At 47.3% G+C, this 13,705-nt stretch overlaps 1 long non-coding RNA gene across 1 annotated transcript in view; it reads right to left on the reverse strand.

The window, feature by feature from the left end:
• Positions 1–13,705, reverse strand: part of LOC132207772 (uncharacterized) — a 243,560-nt gene that overhangs the window by 129,956 nt on the left and 99,899 nt on the right. The window contains exons 6-7 of the long non-coding RNA XR_009443800.1: positions 12,682–12,846; positions 8,155–8,267 (exon numbers count right to left, since the gene is read on the reverse strand). This is a non-coding gene — a long non-coding RNA (uncharacterized LOC132207772). The remainder of the gene's footprint in view (positions 1–8,154; positions 8,268–12,681; positions 12,847–13,705) is intronic.

A 13,705-nucleotide genomic window follows, 5' to 3' on the forward strand; every position in this document is an offset into this window, starting at 1 on the left:
CAGCATCACATTACCCTCAGTCACTGCATCCCATTTCCCTCAGTCAGTGTATCCCATTTCCTTCAGTCAGTGCATCCCATTCCCCTCAGTCACTGCATCCCATTTCCCACAGTCACTGCATCCCATTTCCCTCAGTCACTGCATCCCATTTCCCTCAGTCACTGCATCCCATTTCCCTCAGTCACTGCATCCCATTTGCATCAAACACTGCATTCAATCTCCATCAGTCACTGCATCTCACTTCACTCATTCACTGCATCCCATTTCCCACAGTCACTGCATCCCACTTCACACAGTCATTGCATCCCATTTCACTCAGTCACTGCATCCCATTTCACGCAGTCACTGCATCCCATTTCACTCAGTCACTGCATCCCATTTCACTCAGTCACTGCGTCCCATTTCACTCCGTCACTGCATCCCATTTCCCTCAGTCACTGCATCCCATTTCACTCAGACACTGCATCCCATTTCACTCAGACACTGCATCCCATTTCTCTCAGTCACTACTTCCCATTTCCCACATTCATTTCATCCAATTTCACTCTCTCACTGCATTCAATTTCCATCTGTCACCTCATCCCATTTCACTCAGTCACGGCATCCCATTTCCCTCAGTCACGGCATCCCCTTTCCCGCAGTCACGGCATCCCCTTTCCCGCAGTCACGGCATCCTATTTAACAGAGACAGTGAATCCTATTCACCTGAGACAGTGAATGTATTTCCATCAATCACCACACCCAATTCCACACAGTCACGGCATCCCATTTCACTCAGTCACAGCATCCCATTTCTCTCAGTCACTACATCCCATTTCCCACAGTCATTGCATCCAATTTCACTCTCTCACTGCATTCCATTTCCATCTGTCACTGCATCCCAATTCACTCAGTCACGGCATCCCATTTCACTCAGTCATTGCATCCCATTTCACTCAGTCACTGCATCCCATTTCACTCAGTCACTGCATCCCATTTCACTCAGTCACTGCATCCCATTTCCATCAGTCACAGCATCCCATTTCCATCAGTCACAGCATCCCATTTCCATCAGTCACTGCAGCCCATTTCATTCAGTCACTGCACCCACTTCCCCACAGTCTCCGCATCACATTTCACAGAGACACGGCGTCCCATTTCACTTCGCCACTGCAACCCGTTGGCCTTAGTCACAGCATCCCGTTTCCACAGTCACTGCATCTCCTTTCCCCAAGTCACTGCTTCCCATCTCCACGGTCACTTGCACACATTTCATTCATTCACTGCCTCCCATTTCCATCACTCACTGCATACCATTTCCAAAAGTCACTGCATCCCATTTCCCTCAGTAACTGCATCCCATTTCCCTCAGTCACTGCATCCCATTTCCCTCAGTCACTGCATCCCATTTCCCTCAGTCACTGCATACCATTTCCCTCAGTCACTGCATACCATTTCCCTCAGTCACTGCATACCATTTGCATCAAACACTGCATTCAATCTCCATCAGTCACTGCATCTCACTTCACTCATTCACTGCATCCCATTTCCCACAGTCACTGCATCCCACTTCACACAGTCATTGCATCCCATTTCACTCAGTCACTGCATCCCATTTCACGCAGTCACTGCATCCCATTTCACGCAGTCACTGCATCCCATTTCACTCAGTCACTGCGTCCCATTTCCCTCAGTCACTGCATCCCATTTCACTCAGACACTGCATCCCATTTCTCTCAGTCACTACTTCCCATTTCCCACATTCATTTCATCCAATTTCACTCTCTCACTGCATTCAATTTCCATCTGTCACCTCATCCCATTTCACTCAGTCACGGCATCCCATTTCCCTCAGTCACGGCATCCCATTTCCCTCAGTCACGGCATCCCATTTCCCTCAGTCACGGCATCCCATTTCCCTCAGTCACGGCATCCCATTTAACGGAGACAGTGAATCCTAATCAACTGAGACAGTGAATGTTTTTCCATCAATCACCACACCCAATTCCACACAGTCACGGCATCCAATTTTACTCATTCACAGCTTCCCATTTCACTCAGTCACTGCATTCCATTTCCCTCAGTCACTGCATCCCATTTCACGCAGTCACTGCATCACATTCCCCTCAGTCACTGCATCCCATTAAACTCAGTCACAGCATGCCATTTCCCACAGTGACTGCATCTCATTTCATTTAGTCACTGCATCCCAGTTCAATCAGTCACTGCATCCCAGGACACTCAGTCACTGCATCCCAGTTCACTCAGTCACTGCATCACATTACCCTCAGTCACAGCATCAAATTACCCTCAGTCACAGCATCACATTACCCTCAGTCACTACATCCCATTTCCCTCAGTCAGTGTATCCCATTTCCCTCAGTCAGTGTATCCCATTTCCCTCAGTCAGAGCATCCCATTCCCCTCAGTCACTGCATCCCATTTCCCACAGTCACTGCATCCCATTTCCCTCAGTCACTGCATCCCATTTCCCTCAGTCACTGCATCTCACTTCACTCATTCACTGCATCCCATTTCCCACAGTCACTGCATCCCACTTCACACAGTCATTGCATCCCATTTCACTCAGTCACTGCATCCCATTTCACGCAGTCACTGCATCCCATTTCACTCAGTCACTGCATCCCATTTCCCTCAGTCACTGCGTCCCATTTCACTCCGTCACTGCATCCCATTTCCCTCAGTCACTGCATCCCATTTCTCTCAGACACTGCATCCCATTTCTCTCAGTCACTACTTCCCATTTCCCACATTCATTTCATCCAATTTCACTCTCTCACTGCATTCAATTTCCATCTGTCACCTCATCCCATTTCACTCAGTCACGGCATCCCATTTCCCTCAGTCACGGCATCCCCTTTCCCGCAGTCACGGCATCCCCTTTCCCTCAGTCACGGCATCCTATTTAACAGAGACAGTGAATCCTATTCACCTGAGACAGTGAATGTATTTCCATCAATCACCACACCCAATTCCACACAGTCACGGCATCCCATTTCACCTAGTCACAGCATCCCATTTCTCTCAGTCACTACATCCCATTTCCCACAGTCATTGCATCCAATTTCACTCTCTCACTGCATTCCATTTCCATCTGTCACTGCATCCCAATTCACTCAGTCACGGCATCCCATTTCACTCAGTCACTGCATCCCATTTCACTCAGTCACTGCATCCCATTTCACTCAGTCACTGCATCCCATTTCCCTCAGTCACTGCATCCCATTTCACTCAGTCACAGCTTCCCATTTCACTCATTCACAGCTTCCCATTTCACTCAGTCACTGCATTCCATTTCCCTCAGTCACTGCATCCCATTTCACGCAGTCACTGCATCACATTCCCCTCAGTCACTGCATCCCATTAAACTCAGTCACAGCATGCCATTTCCCACAGTGACTGCATCTCATTTCATTTAGTCACTGCATCCCAGTTCAATCAGTCACTGCATCCCAGGACACTCAGTCACTGCATCCCAGTTCACTCAGTCACTGCATCCCATTTCACTCAGTCACTGCATCCCAGTTCACTCAGTCACTGCATCCCATTACCCTCAGTCACTGCATCACATTACCCTCAGTCACAGCATCACATTACCCTCAGTCACAGCATCACATTACCCTCAGTCACTGCATCCCATTTCCCTCAGTCAGTGTATCCCATTTCCTTCAGTCAGTGCATCCCATTCCCCTCAGTCACTGCATCCCATTTCCCACAGTCACTGCATCCCATTTCCCTCAGTCACTGCATCCCATTTCCCTCAGTCACTGCATCCCATTTCCCTCAGTCACTGCATCCCATTTGCATCAAACACTGCATTCAATCTGCAGCCCATTTCACTCATTCACAGCTTCCCATTTCACTCATTCACAGCTTCCCATTTCACTCAGTCACTGCATTCCATTTCCCTCAGTCACTGCATCCCATTTCACGCAGTCACTGCATCACATTGCCCTCAGTCACTGCATCCCATTAAACTCAGTCACAGCATGCCATTTCCCACAGTGACTGCATCTCATTTCATTTAGTCACTGCATCCCAGTTCACTCAGTCACTGCATCCCAGTTCACTCAGTCACTGCATCCTAGTTCACTCAGTCACTGCATCCCAGTTCACTCAGTCGCTGCATCCCATTACCCTCAGTCACTGCATCCCATTTCACGCAGTCACTGCATCACATTCCCCTCAGTCACTGCATCCCATTAAACTCAGTCACTGCATGCCATTTCCCACAGTGACTGCATCTCATTTCAGTTAGTCACTGCATCCCAGTTCACTCAGTCACTGCATCCCAGTTCACTCAGTCGCTGTATCCCATTACCCTCAGTCACTGCATCACATTACCCTCAGTCGCTGCATCCCATTCCCCTCAGTCACTGCATCCCATTTCCAACAGTCCCTGCAGCCCATTTAACAGTCACTGCATCCCATTTCTCTCAGTCACTGCATCCAACGACACTCAGTCACTGCATCCCCGATCACTCAGTCACTGCAACCCAGTTCACTCAGTCACTGCATCCCATTTCACTCAGTCGCTGCATCCCATTTCACTCAGTCGCTGCATCCCATTCCCCTCAGTCGCTGCATCCCATTCCCCTCAGTCACTGCAGCCTTTTTCACTCATTCACAGCTTGACATTTCACTCATTCACAGCTTCCCATTTCACTCAGTCACTGCATGCCATTTCCCACAGTGACGGCCTCTCCTTTCCATCAGTCAACGCATCACATTTCACTCAGTCACTGCATCCCATTTCACTCAGTCACTGCATCCCATTTCACTCAGTCACTGCATCCCATTCCCCTCAGTCACTGCATCGCATTCCCCTCAGTCACTGCATCGCATTCCCCTCAGTCACTGCATCCCATTCCCCTCAGTCACTGCATCCCATTCCCCTCAGTCACTGCATCTCATTACCCTCAGTCACTGCATCCCATTACCCTCAGTCACTGCATCCCATTTCACACAGTCACTGCATCCCATTTCCCACAGTCACTGCATCCCATTTCCCACAGTCACTGCATCCCATTTCACTCAGTCAGTGCATCCCATTTACCTCTGTCACTGCATCCCATTTATCTCAGTCACTGCATCCCATTTATCGAAGTCAATGCATCGCAGTGACTGAGGGCAATGGGATGCAGTGACTGAGGGCAATGGGATGCAGTGACTGAGGGAAATGGGATGCAGTGGCTGTGTGAACTGGGATGCAGTGGCTGTGTGAACTGGGATGCAGTGGCTGTGTGAGCTGGGATGCAGTGGTTGTGTGAACTGGGATGCAGTGGCTGTGTGAACTCAGATGCAGTGACTGCGGGAAAGGAGAGGCAGTGTTTGTTTGAAATGGGATGCAGTGACTGAGGGCAATGGGATGCAGTGACTGAGGGCAATGTGATGCTGTGCCTTCGTGCAATCGGATGCAGACACTGAGGGGAATGGGATGCCGTGACTGAGTGAACTGGGATGCCGTGACTGAGAGAACTGGGATGCAGTTACTGAGGAAAATGGGGTTCAGTGACTGAGGGAAATGGGATGCAGTGACTGTGGGAAATGGGATGCAGTGACTGTGGGAAGTGGGATGCAGTGACTGTGGGAAGTGGGATGCAGTGACTGTGGGAAGTGGGATGCTTTGACTGAGGGTAATGGGATGCTTTGACTGAGGGTAATGGGATGAAGTGAGTGATGGTAATGGGATGCATTGACTCTGTGAAATGGGCTGCACAGACTCTGTTTAATACGATGCATTGACTGAGTGAAATGGGATGCAGTGACTGAGGGAAAGGAGATGCAGTGACTATGGAAAATGGTATGCAGTGACTGAGGGTAATGGGATGCAGTGACAGGGGAATGGGATGCAGTGACTGAGTGAAATGGGGTGCAGTGGCTGAGTGAAATGGGATGCAGTGGCTGAGTGAAATGGGATGCAGTGGCTGAGGGAAAGGAGATTCAGTGACTGTGGGAAATGGGATGCAGTGACTGTGGGAAATGGGATGCAGTGACTGTGTGAAATGGGATGCAGTGACTGAGGGTAATGGGATGCAGTGACTGAGGGTAATGGGATGCAGTCACTGAGGGGAATGAGATGCAGTGACTGAGGGGAATGCGATGCAGTGACTGAGGGGAATGCGATGCAGTGACTGAGTGAAATGGGATGCACTGACTGAGGGAAATGGGATGCAGTGACTGAGTGAAATTGGATGCAGTGTCTGAGTGAAGTGGGATGCAGTGACTGAGGGAAAGGAGATGCAGTGACTGTGTGAAATGGCATGCAGTGACTGAGGGTAAAGAGATGCAGTGACAGGGGAATGGGGTGCAGTGACTGAGTGAAATGGGGTGCAGTGACTGTGTGAAATGGCATGCAGTGACTGAGGGTAAAGAGATGCAGTGACAGGGGAATGGGGTGCAGTGACTGAGTGAAATGGGGTGCAGTGACTGTGTGAAATGGGATGCAGTGGCTGAGTGAAATGGGATGCAGTGGCTGAGTGAAATGGGATGCAGTGGCTGAGGGAAAGGAGATTCAGTGACTGTGGGAAATGGGATGCAGTGACTGAGGGGAATGCGATGCAGTGACTGAGTGAAATGGGATGCAGTGACTGAGGGTAGGGAGATGCAGTGACTGAGTGAAATGGGATTCCGTGTCTGTGGGAAATGGGATGCAGTGACTCCGATTGCCCTCAGTCACTGCATCCCATTGCCCTCAGTCACTGCATCCCATTGCCTGCAGTCACTGCATCCCATTGCCCGCAGTCATTTAACTCAGACAGTGCATCCATTTCACACAGCCACTGCATCTCATTTCGCACAGCCACTGCATCCCATTTCACTCATTCACTGCAGCTCATTTCACTCAGTCACTGCAGCTCATTTCACTTAGTCACAGCAACCCATTTCACTCAGTGACTGCAACCCTATTCATATACCCATCCACATGCCTTTTAAACGTACAACCCTCCACCACTTCCTCTGGCAGCTCATTCCATACATGCACCACTATGAAAAAAATCCGGTCCATTTTAAATCTTCCCTCTCTCATTTTTAACCTATTCCCTCCAGTTTTGGATTCCAGCAACCCGGGGAAAAGATCTTGGCTGTTCGCTCTATCCACGTCCCTCGTAATTGTATAAACTTCTATATGGTCAGCCCTGAACTCCAAAGTTCCAAGAAATAGCTGCCTGTTCAAGCCCACGGTATACCTCCAACCTCCGATGCTGGCAACATCCTTGTAGATCTTCTCTGAACCCTTTCAAGTTTACAACATGCAACAATACAGCGCAGAACAGGCCCTTCGGCCCTCAATGTTGCGCCGACATCCTTCCTCTCGCAAGGAGACCAAAATCGATTGCAGTATTCCAAAAGCAGCCGAACCAACGTCCTATATGGCTGCTAAGTGATCTCCCAACTCCTATACTCAATGCACTGACCGATAAAGGCGAGCACACCAAATGTCTCCTTCGTATCCTTTCTACCGGTGGCTGTACTTTGATGGAACTACGAAACTGCACTCCAGCGTCTCTTTATTTAGCAACACTCCCCACAACCTTGAGTTTAAACGTGCTGCCCCGATTTGCCTTTCCAAAATGTAGCACCTTACATTTGTCTAACCTCAACTCCATCTGCCACTCCTCAGTTTATTGGCCCTTGTCAATGTCCCATTGCATTCTGAGGTGACCTTCTTGGCTGGCTACTACACCTTCAATCATTGGGAAACTTACTAACCACACCTTCTATTTTCATATCCAAATCATTGCATCACTTCAACTCCCCCTCCCACTCCCACTCCCACTCCCTGAACGACATGTCCATCCTGGGCCTCTTCCAGTGTCACAACCACACCACCCAGAAACTGGAGGAGCAGCACCTCATATTCCGCCTCGGGAGCTTCCAACTCAATAGCCTCAATGTGGACTTGGCCACCCTCAAAATCTCCCCACCCGTCAGCCTCATCCCAAGACTAGTTCCTCCCCTCATCCCCGCCTCCATGACCTGTCCGCCTTCTCTCCCACCTATCCACTCCTCCCACCTCACTGACCAACTCCCACCACTGCTTCAAATTATTATTCTTTTCACACTTCATCAGCTCGATGTTATTTCTAAAATCTATTTTCCAATTGTTGGAAAAAGTGAGATAAAGAGAAGTAAAAGAAGTTACGTTCTTACCACTCGTGAAATCTCTGAATATTCTTCTGTTGAAAGGCCGCCAAGGAACGATGCAATTCTTTTGTCACAAACGCTGTGAGGGAGACATCTTTTTCGGTTCCACTAACTCCACCCTAAGGAAGACAAACCCACGTAACATATCTAGTGACTTAAAACATACTCTATTGTTGCCCAAGGTGGAGAGCTGGATGAACACAGCAGGCCAAGAAGCATCAGAGGAGCAAGAAAGCTGATGTTTCGGGACGAGACCCGACGTCAGAAAATTGGCGCTGGAGAATCTGAGATAACAAGGTGTAGAGCCGGATGATACTGCTTGACCTGCTGTGTTCATCCAGCTTTACACCTTCTGATCTCAGATTCTCCAGCATCTGCAGTTCCTACTGCCGCTATTGTTGCCCTTTCACTTTACTGAACTAATATGAGCCAGTAGTTTTGTTTAGGCCTGTGTAATCTTACGGTTATCGGCCTGTACAAAATCCTGAATTAATTTTGATCGACTGACGGGAGGAGAGATGAATTTTATAGAAATTTTTGTTTTCTACCAATTTGCAGAGGGCATCGTGGGCGATTGAAGGACAGTGTTATTATCCTCCAGGTCTGTGGACTGCATCATTACCAACTTGCCCATTTGCATATACATAAAATATTCATTATGTACCAATGAAACATAATAAACCAATACTGCGTACTAAAAACAACCCTCACATATCAATGGAAATTTAAATATTTATCATAGAGTTTGAAGGATTGAATTCAATGATACAAAGCAAAAGCCAGTGAAGATGAGTGCAGTTGGTCAGCACTTTTGCCACTAAGTGGAGGTTGGCAGTTTGAGGCCACCCAGGAACAAGCAAGCTCTGTCTAACTCCAAGGGCAGCACGGTGGCTCAGTGGTTAGCACTGCTGACTCACAGCGCCAGGGACCCAGGTTCGATCCCACCGTTGGACGATTTTCTGTGCGGAGTTTGTACATTCTGCCCATGCCTGCATGGGTTCCTGCTGGGTGCTCTGGTTTCCTCCCACAGTCCAAAGATGTGCAGGCTCGGTGTATGGGCCATGCCAAACTTGCCCATTGTGTTTAGGGATGTGTAGATCAGGTGTGTTAGTCATGGGAAATGTAGGGTGACTGAGGAAAGGGCCGGGGGATGAGTCAGGGTGAGATGCTCTTTGGAGCGTGGCCGTGGACTTCTTGGGTCAAAAGGGGCTTGTTTCCACACCGTAGGGATTCTATGATATGGAAGTATCTTTTGAAGTGGACATTCATGGGTATGCTGTAACAGAGACCTTGAAATACTGCACAACAAATATTTGGAACTAGACTGTCAATTCAGACATCGCATCAAAAAAGGTCATGGAAGTTGTCACCGATATAAAGCAGGATTGATGAAAATCCAGCAGGAAATGGTGTCAAAAGGCAGAGTATCTTTTATTCATCTCCAGTTATTTTGTCCAAGGCACTGGATGCTGGCAGGATTGAAACATTTAAGAAATGCTTCACAAATCACATATAAGGACCTGCACATCTTTGAACAATGGGAGGAAACTGCAGCACCTGGCAGAAGCCCCTCGCAGACGCGGGGAGGACGTGTCAATTCCACACAGATAGTTACCCAAGACTGGAATCTCAATTGGCTCCCCAGTGCATGAGCAGCTCTAACCACTGAGCAACTACCTTGCCCAGAAGGGGTTTTATAAGCGCATACATTATTTCCATTAAGACAGATCCAATCCTCTATGTCCAATCAAAATAACATATTGTAGATATCATGACAACAATCATAAATGATTTTGAATAAGTAAATCAAAAAAATTGAAATAGTTTCCAAGCCTAAATACTAGATATGGTGCAGTTAAGATGAATAGTGCAACAACAAAAAGGCCATATTTTATGTGACAATCGGTAACACTTGAAAACTTGCAACAATTCGACGCCAGTAGAGATCTGAAGTGGCTTGATGGTGCATTCCTTCAGACACTGGAATGAAACTCCAAAGATCACAAATTCTCCTTCAATACCGTGTTGTAACAGTGACTGCATCAACCTGTGTTTATGGGCCTGACTGGAAACCCACACAACATGCAGAAACAAAAAAATAATCTAAGGTGATAGGAGAAAAAAATGTATGTATGCAACGTCTTTGAAAAGCAATTATTTGTAGCGGCTGCAAGCCCATAAGAAATCTCGTTTCGCAGATTATATTCATTTGCACTGCAGGTCATGCCAGTCAGAACCAGTTTTCGTTTCATGACAGATAACTAAAATGTCCATTACAATGAACTTTGGTTGATCAGAAGATTTTAAGTAAGGACTATGTCTTGTGTGAGCTGACGGCATTATGGGATGGAGAAGGTACATGCACTGCTGGCATCTTGACACCATTCAATGAGCAAGCGTGGACGCAAAGGTTGTAACAGGTAACAATTGTACAGGCAATATCTTTTGAGCTCCTTCCGAGCAGGCCTGTAATACTCTAAAGCTGTGCCAGACCCTCACTTCCTCCACCTTCCGTACGCTGCCTTTTCTTTTTGACAAGAAGCACCTCTGTACCCGTCATCCAAGGCTCCTTAATCTTACCCCTTCTTACCTGTCTCAGAGGAACAAATTTATACATCACTCGCAAAAACTGCTCCTTGAACAGCCTCCACATGTCTGCTGCGCCCTTTCTGTGGAACAATTGCTCCCAATCTGTACTTCCCAACTCCTGTCTGATAGCAGCAAAGTTTCCTTGACCCCAGTGAAATATCTTCCCCTGGTAACTGCTCCTTTCCCTTTTCATGGCTATGGTAAATGGGAGGCTCTTGCGGTCACTGTCACCAAAGTGTTCTCCCACCACAAGATCTGACACCTGTCCTGGCTCATCGCCGAGCACCAAATCCAAAATGGCCTCCCGCCTCGTCGGCCTGTCCACATACTGAGTCAGGAAACCCTCCTGAACACACCTGACAAAAACGGCTCCATCCAAACCATCTGCACTGAGGAGGTTTCAATCTATATTGGGAAAGTTGAAGTCACCCATAACAACAACCCTGATACGTTTGCACTTTTCAACAATCTGCCGGCCAATGAGTTCTTCGATCTCCCAACTGCTATTTGGGGTCTGGAGAAAACCCCCAGTGAAGTGACTGCTGCCTTGCTGTTCTGAACTTCCACCCACACTGACTCAGTCGACAAACCTTCCTTGGCAACCTCAGCCCATACCACCGCAGTAGACGAGTCCTCAAAGGTTCTTTCAGCCGCCGTTATACTGTCCTTGACCAACAAAGCCACACCTCCCCCTCTTTTACCACCTTCCCAGACCTTAATGAAAGATCTAAACCCGAGAACCTGCAACATCCATTCCTGACCCTGCTCTATCCATGTCTCCGAAATGGCCACAACATCGAAGTCCCAGGTACCTATCCAAGCTGCAAGCTCACCTACATTATTCCGGATACTCCCGGCATTAAAGTCGTCACACTTCAATCCAGCTTGCTGTCTGCCAGCACACTTCTGTGACAGTGAGGTCCTGACCATGTCCTCCCTACGCTCATCCTCCTGGGTACTAGGACTACACCTCAGTTTCCCATCCCCCTTCTGAGCTAGTTTAAATCCACCCGAATGGCACTAGCCAATTTCCCACCCAGGATATTCGTGCCCCTCTCATTCAAGTGGAGATCGTCCTGTTTGTACAGGTACCACCTTCCCCAGAATGAGCCCCAATTGTCCATGTACCTGAAGCCCTCCCACCTGCACCATCCCTGCAGCCACGTCTTCAGCTGAAATCTCTCCCTGTTCTTTGCCTCGCTATCACGTGGTACGGGTGACAAACCAGAGATGACCAGTCTGTTTGTTCTCGCTCTCGGCTTCCACCCGAGCTCCCTCAAATCCTGCCTGACATCCCTATCCCTTTTTCTCCAATATGCCGTTGGTGCCTATGTGGATCAAGACTTGGGGCTGGTCACCGTCTCCCCTCAGGACCCGAAAGAGACGATCCGAGAAATCAGAGACCCTGGCACCTGGTAGGCAACACACCAATCGTGAGTCTCTTTCATTCCCGGCAAATCTTCTATCAGTCCCTCTTACTACTGAGTCCCCAATGACTATCACTCTCTTCCTATCCCCACTTCCCTTCTGTGCAAGAGGGACAGACTCTGTGCCAGAGACCTGCACCCTACTGCATACCCCTGCTAACTCGTCCCCCGGAACAGTATCCAAAATGGTATAGTTGTTTTTCAGGGGAGCGGCCACAGGGGATTTCAGGGGAACGACCACAGGGGAAGGTTAGTCAAGCTACACCGGGTAAACGTGCATTTTTGGCTGAAGAAACATGTGTTTCAATGTGAGCTCATGGAAGAAGCCATGGAGTCAAAGCTAAACATTTCGACAAGAAGACAACCATTCTTAAAAGCAGCATACAGCGTGAAAAAGAAATGAGCTGCTTTAATATCCACTTAAAATTTATGTGGAATATCAGATGGAATTTTCTTATTGACTCCATTGTGCAATCATGTCGAGCTAAAAATGTTAACTGCATTAATTAATACTAACCAGAAACGGACTTTGTAGTAAATGGTTTGACGGTTTTCTGTATCTGGAACATCCCTTTTCTTTCTCGAACGAAGATCATACCAACCTATGGTACCAAACTGTGAGTCAAACGGATGGGACACATAACCTTTAAATTCCATATCAAAACAGTCTGATCGTATGGTTCTGTGCAATAAAAGAGAAAGAATAAACATGTTTCCCACAATTTTGCTCATGTTTACAAACAGAATGCTCAAATTCAAAAAGTTTGGGCTGGCATGTCTGCTTCCTCCAGCCTGTTTAAACTGTTACATTCAATGTGAAATTTGTGATAAGTTTTAGCACACAGGTCTATGTGATCTGCGCCACCACCTTCTATTAGTCATACATGCTTTCCCCCTCTTCCTGTAATACATTCCTTGAAGTGTTCAATGAGATTTTGATTTTAAATCTTATCGTCATATTCTTTTTATTCTCAAGCATCAATGAATCTGATGTTGCCGCCATTCCATGCAGTGCACAGCAGGTCAAACAGGAGTCTTCCTCTTGCCATGAGCACTGAGGTAGTATGGGGTCACAACTGTCTCATAGTTCAGAATGAAATTCTACATATAGGGCTATGAAGAGTCATGCAGTTAATTTTATTTGACATGCTATTTCTTTTCTTCACAAATATGCTGGATTTAAAGTGATCTTCACCCTCATTTAAAATGAATTCAATATCCAACCATCTGTAAAACTCGCATATCCAAATTTTAATTTGAGTTCAGTGTTACACAAAGATATTACTTTTTTAAAAATTATGTTCGAGTCAACATTAACATTTCATTCCCTGACAGTGGGTGAACTTACTTTTATACTCCAATTTTCCTTCGGTATTAATGGAGAGGTGAGCCTTTTTGCAAGCACCGAAAGGCTGTACCAGTTTATGCTAAAACTTACGCAACTGTAAGTTTCACAAATATGTTCCTATTAAACACTAATTCCTATTGAAGCAGTATGAGCTAAATTCATTCAACTGGACAGCAAAAACGGTCAAGATTTT

Source organism: Stegostoma tigrinum, unplaced genomic scaffold, assembly GCF_030684315.1.
Source record: "Stegostoma tigrinum isolate sSteTig4 unplaced genomic scaffold, sSteTig4.hap1 scaffold_153, whole genome shotgun sequence".
NCBI lineage: Eukaryota > Metazoa > Chordata > Chondrichthyes > Orectolobiformes > Stegostomatidae > Stegostoma > Stegostoma tigrinum.